Raw genomic sequence first — 17,214 nt, forward strand, 5'->3', positions numbered from 1 at the left:
TCAGTAGAATGGACCATACAGTGGGCTGAAATTAACAGGGTGAAAATGAATAGGAACAACAGCAAAGTTTTTTTATCTCATTGTTGTGCATTGCCCAGAGTCCCTTTTGTGAACTGGGTGACTGGATAGCTAACTAGGTAGCTAGCTAGCTACATACCATAAATAGATAGATACTGTAGATAGATAGATAGACAGACAGACAGACAGACAGACAGCTACCGTAGATATATAGATACCATAGATAGATGAAAGATAGATACAGATAGATAGATAGATGATAGATAGATAGATGAATGATAGATGAATAGATAGATGAATGAATAGATAGATAGATGATAGATAGATAGATAGATAGATGAATAGATGAATGAATAGATAGATGAATAGATAGATAGATGAATAGATAGATAGATAGAGAGATAGATAGATAGATAGATAGATAGATAGATAGATGATAGATAGATAGATAGATAGATAGATAGATAGATAGATAGATAGATAGATGAATGAATAGATGAATGAATGAATGAATAGATAGATAGATAGATAGATGAATAGATAGATAGATAGATAGATAATAGATAGATAGATAGATAGATAGATAGATAGATGAATGAATGAATGAATGAATAGATAGATAGATGAATAGATAGATAGATAGATAGAGATAGATAGAGATAGATAGATAGATAGATAGATAGATAGATAGATAGATAGATAGATAGATAGATAGATAGATAGATAGATAGATAGATAGATAGATAGATAGATAGATAGATAGATAGATAGATAGATAGATAGATAGATAGATACCATAGTTATATAGATACCATAGATAGATAGATAGATAGATAGATAGATAGATAGATAGATAGATAGATAGATAGATAGATAGATAGATAGATAGATAGATAGATGATGGATGAATGGATGGATAGAGATATAGAGATATAAAGATATAGACGAAAAGGATGATAATGATGAAGATGGCTAGATGATATAGATAGATATAGATGCTGCAATGGTCGTAAGTATAAAAAATGATCATGTCACTTTTTCAAGTGATGTAACTTTGAACAAACTTTTGAACAAACTTTTTTGACATCAGCCAAAAAAGGCAACGCAGTCCTAGTCTGCATTAACAGAGGGACAGAATCAACATCATGTGAAGTGTTAGTACTGCGTTATAAAACTTTAGTAAGTCCACACTTGGAATGCTGCATTCAGTTCTCGTCACCACAGTATGAAAAAAAGATGCTGAGATTCAGGAAAGAGTGCAGAGAAGAGCAACAAGAATGATTAGGGGGCTGGCTGGAGGCTAAAATTAAGGGGTCTTACCTTTACAAAGATGAGGCGGGTGGTCAAATTATTTTCCAAAGCAAGATAAGATACAATGGATGGAAATTTACCAAGGAGAATAGCAACCTAGAACAAATGAGAAAAGGTGAGAGCAATCAACCGATGGAACAGAAGTTGCCTTTAGAAGTTGTGGGTGCTCCAAGACTGGAGGCTTTCAAAAAGAGACTGGACAGCCATTTATCTGACATGGTCTAGGCCAGGGTCTCCTGCTTGAGTGGGGGTGGGTGGGTGGGTTGGACTAGAAGACCTCCTAGGTCCCTTCCAAGTCTATTCTATATTTGATGTTCCATGAACAGTCACTAAACAAATCTTTGTAAAGTTGAGGGACTACCTGTACTTCATTCCTGCCTGTCTGAACTTAGGTTGTGTATACATCTTTAATTGTCCAAAAATGGGACTGCCAAAGTTAAAAGCAATTGATCTCATAACCCAGCCTTTAGCCTCCCCACCCCCTCATCTGATTAAGGCGACCATTCCAGAATTCTTCCTTAGCATGGCTGGGAATTCTGGAGGCTGCCGACATTTAGACAGCACCAGAATGGAGAAACCTGCAGAGGCATATTTCATTTGGGATAACATTCTTCTCTTTCCACTGACCTAAAGTTCAGGGTAACCGATTTGTATGAATTTGCTCTTAGCGAGAAGGCTTTTTCCTTATTCTTTGAATATGCTAAGGAATTTAAGAAGCTACTTCTGTAAGTTTAAAGTTTTGGTCTCTCTTTGTTGTTGTTGTTAGTTGCGAAGTCGTATCCAACCCATCATGACCCCATGGACAATGTTGCTCCAGGCCTTCCTGTCCTCTACCATCCTCCGGAGTCCATTTAAGCTCATGCCGACTGCTTCAGTGACTCCATCCAGCCACCTCGTTCTCTGCCGTCCCCTTCTTCTTTTGCCCTCAATCTTTCCAAGCATTAGGCTCTTCTCCAGTGAGTCCTTCCTTCTCATTAGGTGGCCAAAGTATTTGAGTTTCCTCTTCAGGATCTGGCCTTCTAAAGAGCCGTCAGGGTTGATCTCCTCTAGGATTGACCAGTTTGATCAGCTTGCAGTCCAAGGGACTCGCAGGAGTCTTCTCCAGCACCATAGTTCAAAGGCCTCAATGCGTTGGCACTCAGCCTTCCTTATGGTCCAACTTTCACAGCCATACATTGCAACTGGGAAAACCATAGCCTTGGCTAAACGCACTTTCGTTGGCAGGGTGATGTCTCTGCTTTTTAGTATGCTGTTTAGGTTTGTTTGGTCTCTGTATGATTCTTTTATTGAGTTTCCTGTCTCGTATCCAACAGGGAAATGTTTGCAGTCAAAGTCTTCCTCTGTGAGAAAGCAACGTTGCTCTGCGTGTGCCCAGAGTGTTGCATTAAAATTAGGAAATCTTCTTATGATTGCTAAGTCATGAACCAGAAATTCTTTCATGCTTTTCAACATATTTACAGATAAGTTTACAGATCTACAGATATTTACAGATCCCTCACATCCAGGACATAAACTGTTTCAACTCCTACCCTCAAAAGGACGCTATAGAGCACTGCACACCAGAACAACTAGACACAAGAACAGTTTTTCCCCGAAGGCCATCACTCTGCTAAACAAATAATTCCCTCAACACTGTCAAACTATTTACTGAATCTGCACTATTATTAATCGTCTCATCGTTCCCATCACCCATCTCTTTCCACTTATGACTGTATGACTGTAACTTTGTTGCTGGCAATCCTTATGATTTATATTGATATATTGACCATCAGTTGTGTTGTAAATGTTGTACCTTGATGAACGTATCTTTTCTTTTATGTACACTGAGAGCATATGCACCAGGACAAATTCCTTGTGTGTCCAATCACACTTCGCCAATAAAAAATTCTATTCTATTCTATTCTAAAAAAAACAAAAAACCATTGGCACAGAATAAGGCACCTCTCACCAGATGTTTAGCCCTTATCTTGTTAGCTGATTGCTCGCTCTTCTGTAGTCTCTCTGGAATTTGGTTTGCTCTTCTCCAACAGCCCTGTAAAGTAGGCCAGCACAATCCCGCAACATTGCAACAAATGTTATTTGTGACCAAGATGACTAACCAGTGAGGTTTCAGACAAGATCATTTGAAACAATTGTCTAATTCATGTTCTTACAGCTCACAATAAATTATGTGGTTTTGTTTATCTTGCTTGAGACTTTGGACTCTTAAATCAGAATACAGTATGTCTAGAACGCCTTGGCTTATTTGGGAATGCTTGTTTTAAATGTGTTTTTAATGAGGCACAACAGCATATTTTTCCTTCCTAGAGATAAGGGCTTTCCACGGAAATATATGTTCTCTATGTGAATAATTTTTGTACTTATTTTAGTTTCATTATACTAAGCCAAGACTAAAAAAAGAAAAACACAACTCAAGGGAAAAAAGGACAAAATTTACAGATGATGAAGAATAATATTATTCTTATTTCTTTGAAGGAGTGTCTATTTGGTTTAATTGTTGCCAACCACGGCTTCTGCGCACAATGGGACTTTAAGCCAAACAGACATTATGATCACGCAGTTTCCATACAAGAGTCAGACTGCCCTCAATATTTCCCCCTGATTTTGAGATTATTTCCACTTAAGGAGACATGTCCCATTTGACCCACCCATTTGAGTTATTGTCTGTTTGTTTCCTAATTTGATTTACACCTTGCTTTTCCAATCTGGCAAATTCTCAAAGCAATTAATTAAATGAGTCCTTTTGGCCAAAGAACCATGAGTGTTTGCCCAGGAAATCATTCTCTCTCTCTCTCTCTCTCCTTCCCTCCGTCCCTCCCTCCATCCGTCCTTCCCTCTCTCTTTCTCTCTTTCTTTCTCTTATTGGTGTTTTGCTGACGTTCTCAAAATACAGGTTTGAGATAAGGGACTTCAAGAGTAAATAAAGTCTCTTTCCAGTTGAAGTGAAGTTCTTGTCACTTCATGAACAATAAGGATGATGAGCAGTCTGGAGATTAAACTGTATGGTGAACAGTTGAGGGAATTAGGGATATCTAGTCTATCAAAGAGAATGATCAGGGAAGACACAATAACCGTCTTCCGGTCCTTGACAGGTTGTCACAAAGAAAAGGAGATTGAGTTATTACCACTATAAAAAAGATGTTGAAACTTTAGAAAGAGTGCCGAGAAGAGCAACAAAGATGATGAGGGGGTCTGAAGGATAAAACCTATGAGGAACAATAGTAGGAATTGGACACGTCTAGTTTAATGAAAAGAACGACTGGTGGAGACATGATACAGTGTCCCAATATCTCAGGGGCTTCCACAAAGAAGAGGCAGTCTAGTTTTTCTCCAAAGCATCCGAAGGCAGGACAAGAAGCAATGGGTGGAAACTAATCAAGGAGAGGAGCAATGCAGAACTAAGGAGAAACTTCCTAACAGTGAGAACAATTAACCAGTGGAACAGCTTGCCTCCAGAAGTTGTGGATGCTCCAACACTGGAGGTTTTTAAGAAGAGGCTGTATACCATTTATCTGGAATGGTATAGGGCAGGGGTCAGCAACCCACGGCTCTGGACCCACATGCGGCTCTTTCATCCCTCTGCTGTGGCTCCCTGTCGCTCAAAATATGCGTTTCACAACTGTCAAATTGCGACACCCACCGATGCACAATTTATTAAGCTTTTCGACCCTCCGGTAGGCCAATCATGGATAAAACCAAGAAAAGAAAAATGTCAGAAGAAAACAGAATCTTTAATTCAACTACATATGCTAGTTTTGTAGCTGCTCAGGAAATAGTCAGGCATGGAAAGAGTTTTGTGGCTCCCAGTGTTTTCTTTTCTGTGGGAAACGGGTCCAAATGGCTTTCTGATTGTTTAAGGTTGCAGACCCCTGGTATAGGGTCTCCTGCTTGAACAGGGGGTTGGACTAAAAGACTTCCAAGGTCCCTTCCAACTCTGTTATTCCAGGGTAGCAGAAGGCAGGAGAAAAAGAAGCAATGAGTGGAAGCTTGGTCAAAGAGAGAGACCATCTACAAATAAGGAGAAATTTTTCTGACTGTGAGAACAATTAATCAGTAGAATAGCTTGCTTCCTGGGATTGTGGTGCTCCAGCACTGGAGGTTTTCAAAAATAGACTGAACAACCCATTTGATTGGGTAAGAAACTTCCTGACTTGAGGAGGAAGTTGGATTGGAAGACCTCTGAAGTCCCTTCCAGCCCTATGATTCTGTGTTCTATGACAATACGGAATATTTCGTTCTTCCAGGAGATTTTCCCAATTTTTCAGGCTAGCCTAAAGCCCTGAGAATCCTTGAAGTTCTCCCATTCAAATGGTCTCCAGGTCTCATCCTGTTGTGCAGCCGGGCCCCCTCTCATCTCCTGCTATCTCAGCCAGAGATTGATAGTACAGAAGAATGTCCTGGCATGCCTCCAGCCCCCAGCCCTGGCACCATGCCCAGACAAACCGAGCAAACAAACCTCCCTCCGATAGTATGTGCGCCTGAAGCCAGCCACGAGCTGGGATTACCGGCAGCTGGGGACGAAACAATGCAATGGATAGATCCCCGCTTCCGGAGAATGGAGAGGCGACGTCAGCAAAAGGAAGGGAGGGGCAGGCCTGGATAAGTGCTGAGTCATGGAGCCACACCCCATGGCCTATATAAAGGATCTGCTTTCTGGCATTCTTTGAGTCAGGCAAAGTCTAACTTGGATTGCTGAAGTCACATCCTGGTCTCCTGCCTGCCCTGAGAACTCTGACAGAACTTTGGCAAAGCTGCAGAGGCATACGGACTTGCATACAGACTTCCCCAACCCGGCCGTCAGAGGAGGAGTGGGACACGACACATCCTGCTTACCTTCTTTAATCGGAGCAGGGCATTAAAATATCACCTGCAGCCAGTTCATTGGTAACAGAGCAGATGGAATCTACATAGCGATGGTTGGTAGATCCCACCTCCTTCCCATTTAACTATTGGTCCCTTTCACCCAGTTGTTATTGTTAATTGTAATAATTCAACTTGTAATGCTCATATATTTTTAATGACTCCTTGGAGAAGACTCTGTTGTTGGGAAAAACCAAAGGCAAAAGGAGAAGGGAATAGGCAGAAGAGGGAATAGACTAGACTAGACTAGACTAGACTAGACTAGACTGGACAGGACTAGACTAGACTAAGCTAGAATAACAGAGTTGGAAGCAGTAGTAGGTTTCAATTTAGTTTGCTACCGGTTCACTTAGGCGCATACACGTGCTCAAAAGCGTGCACGACACTTTTGTGCATGCGCAGAAGCATCCGGGTGGATGGGCGGAGCCTCCCACCACCACTACCAGTTCACCCCGGGTCGGGGCGAATGGGTAGGAACCCACCACTGGTTGAAAGAGACCTTGAGGTCTTCTAGTCCAACCCTCCCACCCAAGCAGAAGGTCGTATACCATTTCTGACAGGTGGCTGTCTACTCTATTCTTGAAAGCTTCCAGTAATGAAGCACCCACAATTTCCGAAGGCAAAAGCTGTTCCATGGGTTGATTGTTCTTACTGTCAGAAATTTGCTCCTCATTTCTAGGTTGAATCTCTCCTTGTTCAGTTTCCATCCATTATTCCTTGTCTGGCCTTCATGTGCTTTGGAAAATAGCTTGATCCCCACCTCTCTGTGGCAGCCCCTCAAATATTGAAAGACTGCTATCATGTCACCCCTGGTCCTTCTCTTCACCAGACTAGCCTTGCCCAGTCCCTGCAACCGTTCTTCATATGTTTTAGTCTAATCATCCTGGTTGCTCTTCTCTGCACTTTTTCTAGAGTCTCAACATCCTTTTTGTAGTTTTGTAGATAGTGTCATCAATGCAATGCACATGAATTTGGGCAAACTCTGGGAAACACTGGAGGACAGGAGAGCTTGGTGTGCTATGATCTGTTTGTTTAGTGGTGGAAAAAGGAAAGATTTTTATCATTTGTCACCCCACACGGTATTCATTTATGGCAGTGAGCCAAGTGCCAGGAACACACAGGAAAGTGTTCACCTTAGTTGGGTACAAAAAAGTCCGGTGTGCAAGGCTCTGTGTAGTGATCTTCAGAGGATGGATCCCAAAAATCAGGAGTCTAAGAAGCACATTTTCAAACCTTACCAGATTTTATTTGAAGGCAGAAGCTTCTGTGAGCTTCTGCTCATTTTCATCAGACGCGACAGATCTGATAAATGAGGTGGTCTCCACTGCTTCTGAGAGAATGAATTACAGGTAGTCCTTGTTTAATGACAAGGGGGGGGCTGTTAAGCAATGTAGCTGTTAAGCGAGACATCACACAACTGTCTCTTACCATTTTTACCGCTGGCTTCTCCATTGACTCTGCTTATTGGAAGGGTGCTTGTCGTTTGTAAATTATGGCTTAGAACAATATGCAAACCTAGGCATTTGTGGCTTACCTAACTCTTGGTTAAAGCATCATGACAATGTGGTTGTGGGAATTGGGCCACGGTTAGCAGGGTTGGATTTTTGCCTGATCTTTCCGACGTGCCAAATTTCTCCCGAGTGGTTTTATCTTTTTCCTAGTGGGCGCTCAAGACGTTACTACTGCCGCTCCAAAACAACTTTCCAATTTTACAACCGTATTTATTCAAATATGGCCCAAGCTTCCAAGGTATACATTAGACGCGTGATGGAATCAGTTTGTTCTGTGGTTATGAATGTGGACATTTCTTTGGCATGGCTGCATTTGTGGGGTGGGAGTGAGTGGGAATATATCCTTGTGGTTTGAGAATTTGAGGGCGAAGCTCGGCTTACAGGTTTAATTTCGCTTGGGTCTGTTTTTCATTTGGGTATTTACAGAGTGTTACATGAAATGGCTCCTTTGGAGAGAAATTAATGTTTAACTTCTTATCTGAATGACCGTGAGCACACACCCGGAATCATTCTCCAATCCATTCTCTCCAACTGCCTTTTTGGTCTGGCCCAAAAACAAATAGCATTTTCTTTGTTTTTGGTTGCTGACTGAGGTCGGCTGAAAGAACAGAAGATAGAATCATAGGGCTGGAAGGGACCTCAGAGGTCTTAGAATAGAATAGAATAGAATTTTTTATTGGCCAAGTGTGATTGGACACACAAGGAATTTGTCTTGGTGCATATGCTCTCAGTGTACATAAAGGAAAAGATACGTTCATCAAGGTACAATACTTACAACACTTATTGATATGATGAACTATAATGGGAATCATCGTTCCCATCACCCATCTCTTTCCACTTATGACTGTATGACTGTAACTTTGTTGCTGGTAATCCTTATGATTTATATTGATATTGATTGTTCCTGATTGCTTATTTGTACTCTATGATTATCATTAAGTGTTGTATCATTAAGTGTTAAATTGTACCCTATGACCATCATTTGTGTTGTAAATGTTGTACCTTGATGAAGGTATCTTTTCTTTTATGTACCCTGAGAGCGTATGCACCAAGACAAATTCCTTGTGTGTCCAATCACACTTGGCCAATAAAAAATTCTATTCTATTCTATTCTATTCTATTCTATTCTATTCTATTCTATTCTATTCTATTCTATTCTATTCTGATAGTCATAGGGTACAAATTTAACACTTAATGATACAACACTTAAAGATAGTCCTGGGGTACAAATAAGCAATCAGTAAACAATCAATATCAGTATAAATCATAAGGATAGAAGCAACGAAGTTACAGTCATACAGTCATAAGTGGAAGGAGATGGGTGATGGGAACAATGAGAAGATTAATAGTAGTGCAGATTCAGTAAATAGTTTGCCAGTGTTGAGGGAATTATTTGTTTAGCAGAGTGATGGCCTTCGGGAAAAAACTGTTCTTGTGTCTAGTTGTTCTGGTGTGCAGTGCTCTATAGCGTCCTTTTGAGGGTAGGAGTTGAAACAGTTTATGTCCAGGATGTGAGGGATCTGTAAATATTTTCACAGACCCTCTTTTTGACTCGTGCAGTATACAGGTCCTCAATGGAAGGCAGGTTGGCAGCCATTGTTTTTTCTGCAGTTCTAATGATCCTCTGACTAGAAGACCTGAGAGGACTTCTAGTCCAACCTCCTACTCAAGGTAGGAGTCTCATACCATCCAGATCAAATGGTTGTCCAATCTACTTTTGAAAACCTCCAGGGATGGAGGATCCACTACTGCAGGAGGCAAGCTGTTCCACTGATTAATTATGCTCGCTGTCAGAAAAATTCTCATTTTCTAGGTTAGATCAGTGTGGGGAAAAAAATGGTCAAGAGGTAAAATTTGCCCGTTTAATGAGGTAACAAACTGCGTATCTGTAACTGAGTAGTAAGGAAAGCATGATATGAATAGAATGGAATGGAATAGAACAAGAACAGGACAGAGGTGGGACTCAGACGGTTCGGACCGGTTTGGGTGAACCGGTAGTAACAACCTGCAGGTGGCCCTGCCCACCTTCCCACCCACTGGGGCACAATCCTGTCCTATATCGCTGTGGATTTGACGGCGTACACATGTGTGGACGCATGAATTCCCGAGTCATTTGACGTTGCATCAGTGGTGGCTTGCTTCAGGTTCTGTCCGGTTCTTGAGAACCGGTAGTAAAAATGGCGGGAAGCTCCGCCCATCTGCCCTGACATCACATTTGGTGATCTGCGCATGTGAATGAAGCGTGTGCGCATGCGCTTAAGTGATATGAGTGCATGAGCGCGCTTCGGTTGCTAACCAGTAGTAAAGGTAAATGGAACCCACCCCGGCGTCACATGTATGTTTGGACGGTGCGTGTTTGTGACGGTGCGTGTTTGAAGTCACACATATGCACTCACATTTCCGGTGCTGGGTGAATCAGTGGTGACAGAATGTGAAGCCCACCTCTGGAACAGGAACAGGGACAGGATGTAATAGAATGCAATGCAGAAAATGCAGAGTAGAGTAGAATAGGAATAGGAATAGGAATAGGAATAGGAATAGGAATAGGAATAGAATAAAATACATTGCAATGTAGAAAAAATGCAGACAGAACAGAGGAGAGGAGAGGAGAGGAGAGAGCAGGGGAGAGGAGAGGAGAGAACAGAGGAGAGGAGAGGAGAGGAGAGGAGAGGAGAGAACACTTTATTTGGCTAAATGTGATTAGACAAGGAATTTGTCTCCGGTGCAGAAGCTCTCAGTGTACAAGCAAAGCAACAGAATAATACTGATCATAATAACACTACTACAGATAGTCCTCGACTTACAACAGTTCATTTAGTCACCGTTCAACAGCACTGAAAAAAAGTGTCTTGACTGCTTTTTCACACTTACGACCGCTGCAGTATCCCCCTTGGTTATGTGTGATCAAAATTAAGACGCTTGGCAAACCAGTTCATATTTATGTCGATTGCAATGTCCCTGGGACCGTGTGATCACTTTTCGTGACCTTCTGACAAGTGAAGTCCCTGGGGGAAGACAAGATTCCCTTAACAGCCTGTTTTACTTACTTAACAACTGCAGTGATTCACTTAACCACCGTGGCAAGAAAGGTCACAAAATGGGGCAACGTTCACTTAACAAAGCGGTTGGACTAGAAGATCTCTAAGTTCCCTTCAACTCCGCTGTTCTGTTATTCTGTTAAGTTGATGAGTTTGGGGCATGTATATACATCCGGAAAATTTTTGAGATTTAAAAGTTTTTTTTCTTCTTACCTGCAAGTTGGCCAATCGCTTGCCCGGTAACAATACTCTGTTCCGATTTTGCCTCCTGCTCAATCTTCTTGTGTGGCCATCCCGACTTTGGCAGCTTCTAATGGCTGCCTTTCCGGTTGTTGGGTTGAAGGCTGGATGCCGGTGCTGCAGGGAATTCGCAACTTTCCTGTTCATGCCAGCCGGTGCCTTCTTTCTTTGCTGTCCCTCCAGGACAGCTATAGTTCATTGAGAACCCCCAAGGCAGGAATTTCGGTGCTCTTCCCGGGTTCCTGGAGTTTGCGTCATCCCGTCGTAACGCTGGCCACACCTCCTTCAAGGCATGTATATCCATCCATTCAGAGGATGCTGGAGATCATTCTCTAGTTCAATTCTCCCTGCATCTGGTAGGAGATCTATTACAGCTGACAAGCAGACTGTCAATTGTCGCATAAGACACGAAGGCTGGTTTGTTCGTCGTTAAACGTTTCCATCTTCCATTATATCCAAGTCTTTTCCAGCGCGTATCCAAGCTCTTTTTTCAAAGGGAAGGAGGGGAGAAGGAAGGCAAGCCGGACCAAGTCCTTCAACTTGCCCTGCCAGCTGCTAACCCAATAACATCATGATCCTATTATTCTTGTGTGTGTGGGGGGTGTGCAATTGAGCCCCATATATCTGCTGTGCGACTACTGTATTTGCTGGCACATAGCCCATACGCTTCCAGACGGCGTTGGGTGTTTTTACCCCCTGGCGCGTCTCATCTCGTAACCCTCAAAGCAGTCGAGTCTGCTTTTCAGCATCATTCCTATCGGTTGTAATCGATACAGCTTATGTTTTTAAAAATGCACCCCTCCACACACACACTCTCAGGTTTTAGAAAGGGGGAATTTGGTTCCCTTGACTGCACCCTTAACTAGCGGCAGAAAAAGTTTGTCTCACTTGGCAAAGGTAGAAGAGAGTTTGGGTCGGTATAGCTCTGCCGTTGGTTTTAGGAATCTCTTTCTCATCCCACTCATGATCCATTTTCTCCCTCTACCGTTTACCGTTTTCCATGGAAAAACTGCCTTCATCGTGAGCTGTCATGGAGGTTATGGCTTTCGGACCCCTTCCCCTCCTAGGAGTTCTATCCAGGTTTGGAAAAGGACCTCGTAAATAATGACTTTTTTAAAAAAAGAAAACAGACGCATGACATACTGTCCCTTGTTGAAAAGCAATTCATGGAATGATTGAGGTAGGTAGATACATAGACAGACAGAAAATGAATATGAGAGAGAGAGATGATGAGGGAGGGGAGGTGTGAAGGGTCCTTGGTGCTCTCTGAGCTTGCTGGTTTTCTTGCAGATGTTTCATTATCCAAACTAGATAATATCATCACACACACATTAGATTGATTGATTGATTGATGATAGCTAGATGGATGGATGGATGGATGGATGGATGGACGGATAGATATATAAACAGATGTATTATGTGTTCTGTCCTCCCTCGCCTCCGTCCGAGCGATGGCTTAATTAGCCGGCACTATCAGCTCTGGCAGCAAACTAGCAAGCATCTGCCAAGTGTCTCTGTTATCTCCCTCGACACTGATGAGTCATCCAGGAACAAACAGTACTTCAGCTCTTAGTTAAGCAGTTAATTTGCCTGCTACAATATGTATGTAGCAGGCAATATGTATTTTAACTAATATTTTAATTTTGTATATTTAATTGTTTTAATCTTGCCTGAGAAGGGCGGTATAAAAATTTAAATAATAAATAAATAAATAATAAAACAGCAGCTCTTGCTGCCTTTATATCCTGTGGCTCCATGACTCAGCACTTCCTAGGCCTGCCCCACCCCTGCTTCTGTTGTTCCTGCCTCTCCTGCCTACGAAACCTAGGGTCCAGCCAGGCCTGATTGCCATCAGCTGGGACTGGAGGCGTGACCTGGGGGGGAAAGAGTCAGGGGACGGAGGCCTTGTTATCTCTTCCACCTGGCCTGCCTCTGGCTCCTGGAGCTGAGCCAGGGAAGCCGGTGCTCCAGTAAGTCCTGACAGCCCTTCCCCCTCACTTTCCAAGTCACTTTTTGGCAGGAGGCCCAGCTCGGGGGGCGCAGACACAACAGTATGGATGATGGATGGATGGATGGATATATAAACAGATGGATGGATGGATGGATGATGGATGGATGGATAGATATATAAACAGATATATAGATGGATGGATGGATGGATTATGGATGATGGATGATGGATGATGGATGGATGGATGGATGGATGGATGGATGGATGGATAGATGGATGATGGATGATGGATGATGGATGATGGATAGAAGATGGATAGATAGATAGATAGATAAATAGATAGATAAATAGATAGATAGATAGATAGATAGATAGATAGATAGATAGATAGATAGATAGATAGATAGCTTCCACAAAACTCAGTTTAGTTGTATCCACCCATCTTTTGAATTCTTCCTTTGAGCCTTCACTGACTTGTAGCGAGGTTCTGCTTTTAGGGTATAGGTGTGGGGCTCTGAAAATCAAAAGGAGATGTTGAAATTCTTCTAAGCAGTTTCCTCACCTATAGACAGAGATCTTGCCAAACTAAAGTAGACTTCCTGCACCATTGAACACATTGGGAACTATTAGGGAGGAGCCATCGTCACTCTCTTTCTCCCACACAGAGTATCTAAGCTGCATTGTCTCTTGCTCCTCTGGAATGCTCCCCTCCCTCCTAGGAATCCAGACTATATTCTGCCATAGTGGGTTCTCAATGCTTGCTGTATCATAACCCCCAAATAACAAATGAATTAACATAGGGCTTTGTTTGTTTGAGAGGGACGCGGTGCTCAGTGGCTAAGATGTTGAGCTTGTCGATTGAAAGGTTGGCAGTTCAGTGGTTCGAATCCCTGGTGCCGCGTAACGGGGTGAGTTCCCGTTACTTGTCCTAGCTTCTGCCAACCTAGCAGTTTGAAAGCACGTAAAAAATGCAAGTAGAAAAATAGGGGCCACCTTTGGTGGGAAGGGAACAGCGTTGCATGCGACTTTGGCATTGAGTCACGCCGGCCACATGACCACGGAGACGTCTTCGGACAGCGCTGGCTCTTCGGCTTAGAAACGGAGATGAGCACCGCCCCCTAGAGTTGGGAACGACTAGCACATATGTGTGAGGGGAACCTTTACCTTTGATTGTATGACCTTTTCATTCTGGGTTGCTCCTGGCCTACAGTTGAGAACTATTGCTTGGACGTGGTGGGTTCTGACATATGCTAATAGATCCCCTCCCTGGACTGCGGGTGTTCCTGTTTTGTCTACTGATAAGTCTTGGCGCACACAGCTAAACTTCAGAAATGATAATAATAAGCGATGCTACAAAAAGAAGCTAGAGAGTGCTAATTTTCTTCTGATCAGAATATACACTCAATCCCCCATCCCTGCTTTTGGGGTGGGTGGGGAAAGGAAGATTAAAAACCTCACGTTGTTTTAGGCACTTATCCAACATTAGCTGGCTGAAAATAATGGCAGATCTAAGAATGAAAATGTACTTTTTTTTTTTTTTTGCTGAATTGGAAAACATCCATTTGATATTATTCAACCTGTAAATTGCTGTTCTCCATCAAGGTGATAGATGCCTGGGGCAATGCAGAAATAATCATAACAACTGTTATCATAACTTCAGGAAATATTGGAGCAAAACCGCAGGTAGGGTCAAGGGGAGGCCAATGAATAAAGCAAAACTTAAATGCCAAAGCCGATTGCAACTACATAGCAAAAAAGGCTCTAAGAGTTGTAAACCTAATTTTATACAGCTTCTTTTCCAAAAACTCTACACTACTAACCAGAGCATACAAAACATTTGCCAGACCTATTCTTGAATACAGCTCATCCGTCTGGAACCCATACCACATCTCTGACATTAATACAATCGAACACGTCCAGAAATATTTTACTAGAAGAGTTCTTCGCTCCTCTGTAAACAACGAAATACCTTATGCCACCAGGCTTGAAATCCTGGGATTAGAAAACTTAGAACTCCGCCGACTCCGACATGACCTGTGTTTAACACACAGAATCATCTATTGCAATATCCTTCCTGTTAAAGACTACTTCAGCTTCAATCGCAATAATACAAGAGCAAACAATAGATTCAAACTTAATGTCAACCGCTTCAAACCTGATTGCAGAAAATACAACTTCTGCAACAGAGTTGTTAACGCTTGGAACTCATTACCTGACTCCATAGTCTCTACTCAAAATCCCAAAATCTTCTACCAAAAACTGTCTACTATTGACCTCACCCCATTCCTAAGAGGACTATAAGGGGCGTGCATAAGAGCACAAAAGTGCCTACCGTTCCTTGTCCTATTGTTCCTTTCATTATATCAAATTAACATAGCTGTTGCTTACTTTTGCTTATATATATATATTTTTCTTTTATGATGTGTTGTTGTTTTTATGTCGATGTTTGTGTATACTGTTGTGACAAAATGAAATAAAAAAAATGGTGCTTTTCTTATGCAAATTCCACTCTTTTGTACACGGGGCATGTCATGCTTATAGAAAGTGGGCGGAGCTTCCATCACAAAGGAAGGATGCTGTCATCATTTGGAGCAGTGCTTGCAATTCTGTAGATCGCTCTGCAGCAAGTCACATAGTTTACAGCTGTCGTGTCCCACTCCTCCGCTGACGGCCGGGTCAGGGAAATCCGAATCAGGCGTGCCTCTGCAGCTCTGCCAAAGTCCTAGCAAAGTCCTCAAGGCAGGCAGGAGACCAGAAAGTGACTTCAGCAAGATATGTTTAGACTTTGCCTGACTCAGAGAATGCCAGAAAGCGGATCCTTTATAAAGGCCATGGGGTGTGGCTCCATGACTCAGCACTTATCCAGGCCTGCCCCTCCCTTCCTTCTGTTGCCTCCGCCTATCAAGTCTTCTGACGCGAGGGTCACTCCAGTCGGCAGCTGTTGGTAATAAACCTTCCTCAGGCTCACATGCTGTGGAGGAGGGGAAGGGGTGTAGTTGCTCCGTTTGCCTGGGCATGGAGCCAGAGCTGGGGGCTGGAGGTATTTCTTCCTCTTCAGCCTGTCTGGGCATGGAGCCAGGGCTGGGGGCTGGAGGTATTTCTTCTTCCGTGTTCGGAAGCAGATAAGAAGACCCCGGCTGAGGTGAGATTGGACGAGACACAACAACAGCAGTGTCCAATCCCCCACTACAAAAACATCCCATCAAAATGAAAGCTGTGGCATTGCGTTAAAAAAATATTACAGGTAGTCCTCGACTTACAACAGCTCCTTTGGTGACAGTTTCAACGGCACTGAATACAGTGACTTATGACCGTCTTTCAGGCTTATGTCCCAACGGTGCTTTTTTTCAGGAGGCAACTGGACTTCCTTGTTTTCTTTTTCTTTTGAAGATGTTTCGCTTCTCATCCAAGAAGCTTCTTCCGCTCTGACAGGATGATGGGGGAATGGAAGGATTTATATTCCTTGAAGACAGCTGGTCATTTGCGTCCTTTTAGAGCAGGGGTCGCCAACCCTTTTGGTCCTCAGGGACCACTAAATTCATAATTTTAAATCCCGCGGACCACTAATACGAATCTTTTAAAAGATAAATCGTATTTAGTGCAATATAAAAATGCAAATAATTTTTCTGCGGACCACCAGAATTTTCTCACGGACCACCAGTCAGTCACCGCTGTTTTAGAGGGTCGTTGAAGCACTTGGAGGTTTAGGGAATTTGGGATGAGTGGTGCGGGATAGGAATAGAGTTCCGGAGAAAAAATTGCAGACTTGTTGTGTCTCGTCCAATCTCACCTCAGCCGGGGTCTTCTTATCTGCTTCCGAACACGGAAGAAGAAATACCTCCCGGCCTCAGCCCTGGCTCCATGCCCAGACAGGCTGAAGAGGAGGAAGTATCTCCAGCCCCCAGCTCTGGCTCCATGCCCAGGCAAACGGAGCAACTAGACCCCTCCCCCTCCTCCACAGCATGTGAGCCTGAGGGAGGTCAATTGCCAACAGCTGCCGACTGAGTGACTCGCGTCAGAAGACTTGATAGGCGGAGGCAACAGAAGGAAGGGAGGGGCAGGCCTGGATAAGTGCTGAGTCATGGAGCCACACCCCATGGCCTATATAAAGGACCTGCTTTCTGGCATTCTCTGAGTCAGGCAAAGTCTAAACATATCTTGCTGAAGTCACTTTCTGGTCTCCTGCCTGCCTTGAGGACTTTGCTAGGACTTTGGCAGAGCTGCAGAGGCACGCCTGATTCGGATTTCCCTGACCCGGCCGTCAGCGGAGGAGTGGGACACGACA

At 43.1% G+C, this 17,214-nt stretch overlaps 1 protein-coding gene across 2 annotated transcripts in view; it reads left to right on the top strand.

The window, feature by feature from the left end:
• The window catches only part of PRSS23 (serine protease 23), a 31,742-nt gene that overhangs the window by 1,890 nt on the left and 12,638 nt on the right, over positions 1 to 17,214 (top strand). Inside the window, exon 1 of one of the 2 annotated variants that reach the window (XM_058186523.1) lies at positions 7,806 to 7,938. The exons of the other annotated variant lie outside the window; for it this stretch is intronic. The gene's annotated coding sequence lies outside the window, so the exon portion shown is untranslated. Of the gene's footprint in view, positions 1 to 7,805; positions 7,939 to 17,214 lie in introns of those variants that run through there. 2 annotated transcript variants of the gene reach the window in all.

The sequence above is a fragment of the Ahaetulla prasina genome, chromosome 5 (genome assembly GCF_028640845.1).
Source record: "Ahaetulla prasina isolate Xishuangbanna chromosome 5, ASM2864084v1, whole genome shotgun sequence".
NCBI lineage: Eukaryota > Metazoa > Chordata > Lepidosauria > Squamata > Colubridae > Ahaetulla > Ahaetulla prasina.